General features: G+C 39.2%; 1 long non-coding RNA gene across 1 annotated transcript; it reads left to right on the forward strand.

The window, feature by feature from the left end:
* LOC113962298 lies at positions 1–2,764 on the forward strand. Its single transcript, XR_003532509.1, has 2 exons — positions 1–44; positions 1,098–2,764. It is a non-coding gene; the product is annotated as an uncharacterized LOC113962298 (long non-coding RNA).
* The last annotated feature ends 8,451 nt before the right edge of the window (positions 2,765–11,215 follow it).

An 11,215-nucleotide genomic window follows, 5' to 3' on the forward strand; every position in this document is an offset into this window, starting at 1 on the left:
TGTAATCAGGAATGCTTTTGCTTGCTTTGATGAAGAAGCAACAGGTATGTGGATAAAATAACAGTGCACGTGTATTACTTCTACTTACTTCTGTAACAGTAAATACTTGTGTACATAGAAATCATGAAGAATTTTTTAACTCTCAAACTTCTAGTTTCTGCAAACTAAAAATCATGCCTGTATCCTCATCAGGTAACTCTACCTTTTCAATCTCTATAAAAATTCCAAATTTCTGTCAGTTCAGTTCTGTTGTTCATGACAGGAGAAAGTAAAAAAGATGTTGATGAGGAACCAGGGTCTTAAATTATTACCAACCTAAAATTCAGCTTCAGGGCAACTTTATATGGGGAATCCTTGTTTTCAAAGCTGTTGTGCTTTTATGAAGAACTTGTTTTCTGTCAGCAACTTTTATCCACCTTCCCTCTGTTAAGCTGAATTCAAGGGAGAAGAAAATGAATACAAGAAAAATCTTGTGTGATTCACAAGAGTGCTGACGGAAGCAATCACAAGTTATACAAGGCTGCTTGTTTAATAAGCAATGCCAAAAACGTACTCTTTGCAGTCTAGTAAACCTGAGTTCTGTCATTGATTTAAGATCAATTTGAAATTTTTGGAATATTTCAAACTTCCCTGTTTCATGCACTTGTTGAACATAGGTAGTCAAGTTCCATGACTTTTTTTTTTATCATTTTCATTAGGAATGTTCAAAATGAATGGATCCCCTTTGTAATTTTTAAAATATAGAGTTGTTAGAAGGCTCTTGGTACTACTGGGAGTATAGCCCTGCTGTTGGGAAAGAGGGCCAACATGAATACTGACAAATTTTTATATTCTTTGGAACACCACCGGGAAATCATAAAATGGCCTTTACTTGAACTAGTGAGACCTGGCAAACCAAGATGTGTGATTGGATTGAATGCTTGTAATTAGCTGGCAGTTTTAGTAAAAGTCTTTAATGGCTTTGTTTTCATTTGGCAAACAAAGACTGTAGGTGTCTTTAATTGAAGGAAAGAATTCAAAGAAAGAAGTTATCACCCGTGTATTAGCAGATAAATGTAAAAATTCCTCCTTCTTATGTTTTCGTGTGTTGTTTCCAGGGTTCATCCAGGAAGACTACCTGCGGGAGCTGCTGACGACAATGGGAGACAGGTTCACGGATGAAGAGGTGGACGAGCTGTACAGAGAGGCACCCATCGACAAAAAGGGGAATTTCAACTACATCGAGTTCACACGCATCCTGAAACATGGAGCAAAAGACAAGGATGACTGAGCAAATCCATGGATACCTGCAGATTATCTCTACACTCATGTTTATTTTTAAGGGTTTATTCCTGATAGAACTTGTTGCATGCATTTAGCTTTACAGCTTTTGCCTTTCTCAATGTATTTATCTATTCCAGGCCATTTAGGCATATTTGCACCTGTGTAATCAGACTGGAAGCGGGGAAAATATTGTGAGGAAAAGGAAATGGGGACGAACATCCCTGGAGTTGATACTCCAGGAAAATAATCTCAATATTTCTGGTTTAGCTGGATTTTTACATTTTTGTAATAAATGCCATTTTGAAATAAAGATTGCTATATAGATAAAATACCTCAAAATCTTTTGTGAAGAATGACATTTCTATTGTGCATTTACAAATGCAGGTGTGTTCATTGTATTTTACTTGCAGTTGCAAGTCAAGTTGAAAAACTCGTTTTCATACTGTTTTGTTCAGTGTCACAGGGTTCTGAAATGCTCCTAGCAGGATGTGCTGGCATCTTTAAAAATGCAGCTGTAGCTGTAGAAGTCTTTCAGGTTTCTGAAGTGGGATCTGACTAGTGTAAGTAGTTAACCAAAGAAGTGGTAAGGGAAGACTGTTACAGTTGCCTCATGGCCAGCAGAGAACATCTATGATTCTTAAGCAGATATCATGCCCAGCTGTTGTTTTCTTTTAATACTGATGGAATAGCAATATTTTCATGTCAAAGTGTACATTCCTCTTTGCTAAATCTTTATGCTGGCAATAAGTGGGAATTAGGCATATTTTTCCTTCAGCTGAAGGAAGCTTGTGTGAAGGAATCCATGCTGGCACTAATTAACAGCAATACATGGCCACAAAACCTATATAAAGCTTTATTGTTCTGCAGCTAATGTATTTGCATGTGAGAATGTGAGCAGAGGATTACTTGGTAAAACCCTATATGTGCTAAGTTCCTCTCACTTTTTAAAAGATCGTACATATTCCTCAGCTATATTGATAAGATGACTTTTAACCAAGCACAGTCATTCATTCAAAACCGGTTGTGCTGATGCTGTTGTCTCAAATACGAAGAAAGGGGGAAGGTTTTTCTGTTAGTTCTTCATATGACCATGTCCTATGTGCGTCACTCTCTTGGCTACTGCAAGCTGGAAAGCCTAAGAAGAATTTATTTTGCCTGTTTATCATTTAAAATGATGACTAGAAAGCATGTCCTGAGCTATATCACATGACTTAAGACCACAAGGAATAGGAGTTTTACTTCAGCACAAGAGTGTGTGAAGGCTCTGACAGCTTATACTGTAAGGTGGGTTTGTCTCTCATGTGTTAGCACAAAGGCTTGGTTACTTAATCTTGCTTGTGTTCCCAGTATGGCAGCTCTGGAAGATACTCTGGCATTAGGTTTGTAAATAAGTTGACAGAGTATACACAGTTAGCATATACTTTGATTATTTTTTTATTTTTTTATTCCTTGGTGGTTTCTTTCACTTCTGGGCTTAATTAAAAGGAGTTTTCAACCATTATCTTCCCAGTTTTGTGTTTTATCTGCCAACGAACTTAGCCTCAAGTTTTCTTCTACGCAGACTTATGTTCTCTGCTACACTACTCCAGGTTGCCACAGCTGGTCCTTTTTTTTCAAAAGTTTGTTTTTTAACTATTTTGGTGTTCTTCAGTAATGGCTGCTGAGGTATTTCTTCATGGGATGCCTGCAAGGTTCTAGCAACAGCTGATATTTCTGGAAGGTAGTTTGCAAGTATGCATGGAAGTTTTCACCAACAGTGGCCATGTGACAAAGACAACGGAGTGGAGATCCAGGAAACACTGTCTTGTTGAAATGTTGCTATGTAAATAAAGGCAAAGGACAAGTCACGCTGTCACTTCTTTAGACTGATCTTGTCACACCTGTGCAATTCAATACTGTGAATTGCAGCAGCCTGCACAAAGGACAGGTGGAAGACTATTGATTAATTTTTCCCCTTCAATGTCTAAATGGTGTAAGATTCAGAGATCAGTTTTCTTCTGTTAGGAACAGTGGATCCCCAAACCCTTCTTTTCCTGATCCTGTTTTCTCTGTAAGTGTTAGGTGCTGGTATTTTACACTGAGTAATCAGCAAGTGAGCCAGCTGGATTTTTCTTGCTGGAAATAAGTTTTGAAGTGCTGGTTTTACAATCATAAATATGAGTTACATAAAGGAGAACATGCTATTCTCCTTGAGAGGAAATTGTCCACTTAAAAAATGTTCTGTGCTGCTGCTCTAGTTTTCTGAGCAGCCAGCTGAAATGTGGGGTGTAGCTGCTTTGTAGCACCTCCACAGTGTGACAAGGAATATTCCTGGATGTTCCTGTAGAGGGAAAGGCAGGGAACTGTACTGATGGAAAGATAGCTACACAGGAAAACGCGTTATTGAGAAGGAATTCCAAAGGATGTTTGAGTATAACTAACAACAAACCTTCCAAGTTCAGGTTTCCTTGGTATGTGTATTGTATTGTAGGAGACCAGTTAACCTGCAAGTGGGCGCAAACTCCTTAACCACTGAAAGGCTACGAGGCCAACAGGCCCAGCCAAGAGACCATATAAGAGCATCGGATGCGTTTGTAGCGCGGCAGTGAGGAATGTCGACAGCTGAGGTTGCGTGCCAAGGGCTGTAGGGATGTGTCATCATTAATCTACTTCCAAAAATAAAAATAACTTTGGTCACTGAAACAGCTTAAAATTCTGATGACTTAGACTTACCATTTTGCAGCCAAAATCTTGGAACCTAATATTTTGTCCCTTGGGGTTCATATATAACGGTCTCCAAGCTCCACGCCAGACTAAGCTTATGATGAAAAACTATTTTCATAGGTTGATGCACACATTTAATAGTCTTATATCTACAGTGATATATAATGCCCTGTGAAGCACTGTTGAAAAGCAGTGATTTATTTTAACATGACCCACTTACCCTGTTCTAAGGCTACGTACACAGAGGTCAAAGTGAAGCCAAAGAGCTATTGCAGCTGCATGAGAAACCTCCAAAGAGCACTGTGTTTGTGTGAAGTGCTGCCAGTGGATGTTTGCCTCCTGCCTTTTCTTCCCCACATTCTACACTTGTTTCTGCTCGTTACGCTGCATCTAAGCAAATAAATCCATCTTGACTGCACAGTGACCAGATGACTGAAACATTTCACAGCATGAAGGCACCTTATTATACTAGCTCAGCAACTAATGGATGTCACAGAGTGGTGTTCGTACACTCAGAAGTAAGGATCCATTTCACCACTGACCTAAGAACTAACTTTAGATTGCTTGTTTCTAGGATCACTGTCGTATCTTGAGAAATGAATGCAACACAGGGGCCCCATCCTGGCACAGGACATCAGTGACAGCATGCCTTTGCCTCCTGACCAGTGCATTTGATCCAAAAGCTGGAAAGTATCGGAAATCTTGTCATCACATGTTTCTCGTGGCCTTTTCTTGTCTGGAGTGTTACTAACTTATTATTTGGGATGTTCCTGGGGAGTTTCAAACAACAACAAATAGCTCTCTTACTGTCCCAAAGGCATTCTGACAATGTAAGTCCAAATAACAGGTGAGTAACAATCAAAGTATAGACAGGAACATTTTAGACATCAGCAGTTAATCTGCCATTGGTATTGCCTATGTACCCATGCTCCTATTTTGGCTTCTTACTTAATTTTTCAAATGCTACTGTCATTTTTAGATAACTTCCCTCTTTGGAAAAATTATTTAGGATGACAGTAACTCAGAAACAGTATTACAGAAGCCAAGAACAATACAGAGGCAAAAAGAAATCAGTAAATGCCTCTCAAAATGCTCCATCCCTGGAGCTACCCATCTTTCAGCTCCAGGGGCGGGGGGGCTCTCAAACCACAACAATGGGGGAAAAAAAACAAACTCCACACAACTCATGTTTTGTTGTGCTCTGAGCAGCAACTCTACAGAGATCACTGTTTTCCCAAACTTTTGATATATTAGATAGAAAAATTTTCATCTTAAAAAAAAAAAAAAGTGGCAGCATGTCAGCTTTTCCTGCTTTCCTCTAAAGCCTGTGGGCCTGTACGTACATTGTTCCCTGTACCCTGGGACCACTCATTTTGGGTAGGAGCAGGCAGGCTATTTTGGTAGCACGCTCTTTGGGAATCCCTGTGTTAGACCTTAAAAAAAAAACTTGTATGGCAAATTTCAACAATTCAGTAAAAAAAAAATACTGCCAAGGAATGTTTTCAGACCTATTTATGCCATATTACCTAGACACCATAAATAATAGGCATTGCATCACAGGGCTTAAGGGGTCAGGCAGTTTTTATCAATGTAATAAATCTGAAGGAATATGTGTATATGTTTCTCAGCAGCATGGAATTAACATAAGAGCAGGAAATCAAACTGCCTCCTGGAAAATTCCAACTGCTTGCTCCATGCAGACTCCTCTGCCACGCAGCTGTGATTCAATCCCTCAGTAAACCAGCCTTGCACTTTGATAAAGCTTGAAAGTCAGTTACAAATACTATAGGATTAGGCAAGTCAAGACTGACTTTAATACGGGTGCCTAAAGGAGCAGATGGTGGCAGCAACAGTCATTTTAGCATTCTTGTAAACTGTCACTGCTCAGTTTTACAAGGTTTATTTAATCCTTAATCCTCTCTTTGACTATTTTAGGGTATCAGTGAGTACAACCTCACTAAATATTGAACTATGTTTTGGTTTGTTTTTTAATTGTGGATAGTCCTTGGGAGTTAAAATTCAGCATTTCACAATAATTTCCAGCCTCTGCCAAGCATATCCAAGTGAGTGGGTGTAAAACGAGGCCTGTGAGCCCTGTCTTGGTATGTGCTAAAAAAGAGCTGACATTAGACACAAGTAACTTGAACCTTGACTTTTCATTGTATCTAACAGATACTAGGGTTTTTCTCTCTTTTGAGTTCTTCCTTAATTGTGAGCTAACTATCTCTAACACAATAGGTTTTATACTGGCAACATATTGCCACCCCACAAGAAATACGCTGATTTTGAAATTGCTCCACCAGTCAACCAAACTTGCACAGGCATCAGCTAATAAGAAAACTGCTAACACCTTACTTTTCATGTCAAACACATGACTAATTATGCTCTTTCTTGTTGTCTGGGTACATTTTAAAATAATATTTTAGACCTTCAGCCAAGCATTGAGCTCATTTCATTTTCTTCCATATTTGTTCATACACGCTGTCAGACAGATACCAACTCTAATTTTACATGTCAGGAGAGGGTACATATGTACATCCTTAGGTTAAGCACAATTAATTACAAGTCTTTGAAAGACTGGAGGCCTCCCACTCTCCTTATTAAAAATACCTATCAACACTTATTTTTGCATTTCAGACATCAACATTATGGAATCATGGTGTCTGGCAATATTTCTGATTAAAACTAGTGCAAAAAGGGCTGAAAAACCCACAAAGACTTAGCTAGAAGTATTGCAACTTACCAGCTAGGATAAAAAACAAGTGATGGACATACAGCACAAGTGGCAGTACAGTGACTTTTCCTCAGCCATGAACACTGAAAGTTACTAGAAAGTCAAAACAGAGCTATTTCTCATTTTCAATCTGGAGAAAGAATATATCTTTCTATGAGAGCCTTTATTTTTCATGCTTCAGCACCTATCTTGTGGCAGGGACCACCTGGGAAAGCAGTAGCCATTTTTTATTCTTGAGGTCATTGAATGAAAACAGGGAATACCCTGCAGTCTTGCTCTGAGGCCCTCCAAGAGACCCAAGCAAAGACATGCATTCAGAATCCCTTCTTTCACTCATGACTTGTCCAATGTTTTCCCTTTGGATGACAGTGCTGGAGTTATTTTTGGAGAAGTTCCAGAAAACTCTGGGACACTCTCAGCATCTCAAAAAGAATGACTGTCACTCTGACTGATAACTGCACTGCACTTGGTATAGCTTGACAGAGACAACAGACACCAGCTGGAATCAGGGAAGAAGCAATGGAAGGGCAGAGGGATGAGCTGAAATACCAGGTGAAACAACTGACAGACAAAATGTTTTTGTTAAATGATAGTTTAGACCTTGAACTTGGGTGTATATATTTAATTTTGACTGTGCTGTCAATACCTAACCTCTGTAATTATCATTTGTTACTTTTGTTGAATAGCGATAATATGCTCAGAAGAAAAAATCTCTTAAGTGGCAAAACCTTCCATCTAACTTTCACACATTTTTAATTCTTAACTCAATGTGAAAATCACACATATGCTTTTTTATTTAGTCTCTCTTTTCAGACTGTTTTGTTTGTTTCCTATGCATATCCACAGTCTTACTTCTATGATGAGCAAGGGTATGGAATTGCTTCTGTACAAGAAAAATTACCAAAGTGAGACTCTCTGCTAGACAGATGGAACACGCAAGAGCTTTCTAGAAGCAGAAGTAACACAAAAGAGGTGGACACACAATTCAGCATTAGCATTTCTTCCAATACAAAGTCTAGACCATAGAATGAAAAATAGGAATAGTTATGTTCAAAATTAGTAAGGTGAAATCCTTCATGTAACAAATAGCAACCTTGCAAAGGGCTCCAAAAACACCTGTATAGGATACTGTGGATGATAAATTTATATCAAGTCAAGGATGACATATAAGGCAAGCTCATGAAAGAAGTTCATTGTGCCACATCTGGCTCAGGGTAGCTTACTCCTCCATGAACTTAAAATAGCAGAGACTGGGAGAGGATTCTTGGAAGATATCATAGGCTACCCTGATTCTTATTCTTCCCTAAATACCTGCAAACGGCCATTGCTGCTGCTCTCCCCTTAAGAACAGGCTAAAAGCACCCAGTATGTTCTCTCCTCCAAAAAGAATGGGAAGCATAGATTAAAAAAAAAAAATATGATTCAAAGTTTTGGGGAAAAAAAAACCCAAAACAATAAAACTCTCCAGTGACCTGGTAGGGAAGACCTCACAGTATCTATTATTTGTTGAAGGCATCCAAGGAACCAGTAGACACATCCTGGTGGTGCTCCACCTAGAACTGGAAGAAGGAGAAAGAGGCCACAGCTGCTGGGCTTCCCCATCCCCAGACTCAAGACCAATTTTGACTTGCAGAGAAATCAGGGTCAGACTTGGACAATCTCATTTAACCCCAGCTGCATGGTTCTCACCTTCTCAGGAGGCAGCAAGATCTGAACGTCGACCAAAACTCTAGCCTGAGCAACCCTGACAGGCTTGCTCTGCTCTTCACTGCTGTGCATGGTCAAATGCAGGTGTTGGGGATGATCCTGGCATTTTTTCTGGCCTTGCAGCAAGCAAGCAGTACATAAGTAGACCAGTCTCCTGGCCCCCACCCATTCAGGGCTGTTGCCATCATGGAGCAAACAGTGCAGACACAGCCAAAGGATGGCCAAGACTTTGCTCCCTGTCTTCCACATCCGGAATCCACATCTCTTTGCAGCTGGGGCACACTATTTCAGGCAGACTTCTACTGTGAGCCAGTGCAGCCATTCCTGTAACATTAATTAGACTCATAAACATCATATGACACAGACTGATTCTGCTTCATTAAGCAACCAAGTTAATCACAAATATTTGTACTGTCATTGTAACTCAGCAGAGGCGGGGAAATAGAATCATGGAATTGTTAAGGTTGCAAAAGACTTCTAAGATTATTGAGTTCAACCATTAATGGAGAGAATTAAATGATAAGGTTTATTGTAAATTGCTTACTGTGTGCAACGGACTTAGAACTTCATGAAACAGATGATTTTGAATGTTTTTAGACAACACAAAGAAAAAAAGCCTAGGAAAACATTTCAACAGCACTAAAGTATTTGAGTATTTTAGATGGAAAGGATAGGAACATTTTATACATTTTGCTTAAGAGGACTTTTTCTAAAACAAGACTGACATAAATGAAAAAGAAGGTGGGAATAATGAAGGAAAAAGCAGCAGAAAGAAGAAAACTGAAGGAGTTAAGAGCTCAAATTACTCATGTTTTCAGAATGTATAAATTTATTCCTACTCTGTACATTTTATGTAGGAAATTATGTGATACTGAGAAATAAACAAATTGGAATACACTCTGTGATGTGATAGTGCAAGTATTTTTCCCAGCCCACAAAACAAACGCTGCACAGAACTGAAGCTCATCACGAGGTGGCCTTATTTTGGGGGACAGCCCCACCACCTACACAAGCATCCTTCCAACATGCATAGCCTGGGAACTGCCTGCTCCCAAAGGCTCTCGCTGTGCCTGGCCCGCACACAGGGTGATGGGAGGGCACACTCTCTCTGCAGAGCAGTTCTCTGTCCAGAGTGAAACATTTCTACTTTGCACTGTGTGGTGGCTGGATGAATCACTCAGCGGCAGTGCCGCCCAGTTCAACCTTGGGCTTCCCAAAACCTGCTCTCACTACGATGTGCCTAGGCTGGTTTTTAAGAAAGGCTTGAAGGACATCTTCAAGAACAGGCCTGCTGTCCCATCAGACAGGGAGCTGCCAGCACAGCACTCAGAGAGCACCACATTCACAAAAAAGACCTTTGCTTTTTTTCCCTTTTCTTTTTAAGATTTATGTCAATGAGTGAAAAAAAATATTCTCCAAACATTATAAGAGGCAAAACAAATCTTCCCCCCCTTTAAATTTCTTTATTGGTATCATGAATACTGGAATCAAGTAAAATTCAACTATTTGTAAAGGCATTACTTAAATTCACATCACACAGAAAATGGTCTGCCTCTAGGTCATTCCACCATGATGCAACAAATTGGAGACAAAAGCTTTAAGACAGAGAGACACATAGACACACAGTTTTGTCATTAAGAACTGATCTCATACTGAGCGAGTAATATTACTGTACCTATTCTCACATTTCTGAAAGTTAAACTCTGGGAACAACATACACAGTGATAAGTTTCATATAACAACTTTTTAATAGCTTGGAAAACAATACAAGATAGAATAGCATGTTTGCAGTAGGGTTCAATTTAAAGTAACTGATGAAAGAACTTTAAATTAAGAGATCAAATAACTTTTTATAATTGAATTCCAACACACAATTCAATTGTTCAACATTATCATAGAGTATTTTATTAACTCTATTACTATCTTGGTGTTACTACAGTTTTCCTGCCCACTCTTAATCTGCATATAATTACCTTGAAACTACATGCCATGTCTAGTAAGCACAGAGGATTTTTTTACCCGGAACTTTTTTCATGAACAGGCTTCCAATTCAGCAAAGTTTAATATTAGTTTCTATTGCACTTTGAGGCAAATTTTAGAAGAGCGATGTTAAAATTCGATGGGGAAGTATTACAAGCTAATTAGACCACATTCTCAGACCTCATGAGGTAACTCTTCTGGTTTGAGAGGAGGGCAGAGGAAGAAAGTTGAGCTTTCTAGCAATTAAAATGTCTCCCTTCAAATTTGGGACTGCAACTTCTAGATTACATATTAGATTACACATTCATTTCAGTAGGTACACTGCCTAAAAGTAATCCATTTACATTTGTAAATGTAATTGCTAATTTCAGCAAAAGCCTGTACATCTATTTTTATCTTTCACAGAATGATGGAAGAGACCTTCAAGATCATCTAGTCCAACCATCAACCTAGTACCACCATAATTCCCAAGTGCCACATCCAGACACCTCTTGAACACTTCCAGAGACAATAGCTCTACCACACTCCCTGGCAACTTATTTCAATGCCTAATCTGTATCTTGGTATTGTTTACCAAGATACAGATTGTACACCAACAAAGCTGATAACAGGTAGGGGGGGGAGTTCAAAGAATGATGATACGGCAGTGCATCTTTCCTACCTGACTTTTTCAGGACCTCTTTGTGTACTAAACAACAGCTTCTTGATGCCCAGGTGATTTCTGTGGGACTTCAATATGCAAAACACGAACAAGTACTCCGTTCAGAAAAATTTCAAAAACGCAGAAGTGGGCTAAAACTGAACTGCTTCTGAAGCAATTTCAGATAC

Source organism: Neopelma chrysocephalum, unplaced genomic scaffold (assembly GCF_003984885.1).
Source record: "Neopelma chrysocephalum unplaced genomic scaffold, ASM398488v2 Primary Assembly neopelma1_141799, whole genome shotgun sequence".
Lineage (NCBI taxonomy): Eukaryota > Metazoa > Chordata > Aves > Passeriformes > Pipridae > Neopelma > Neopelma chrysocephalum.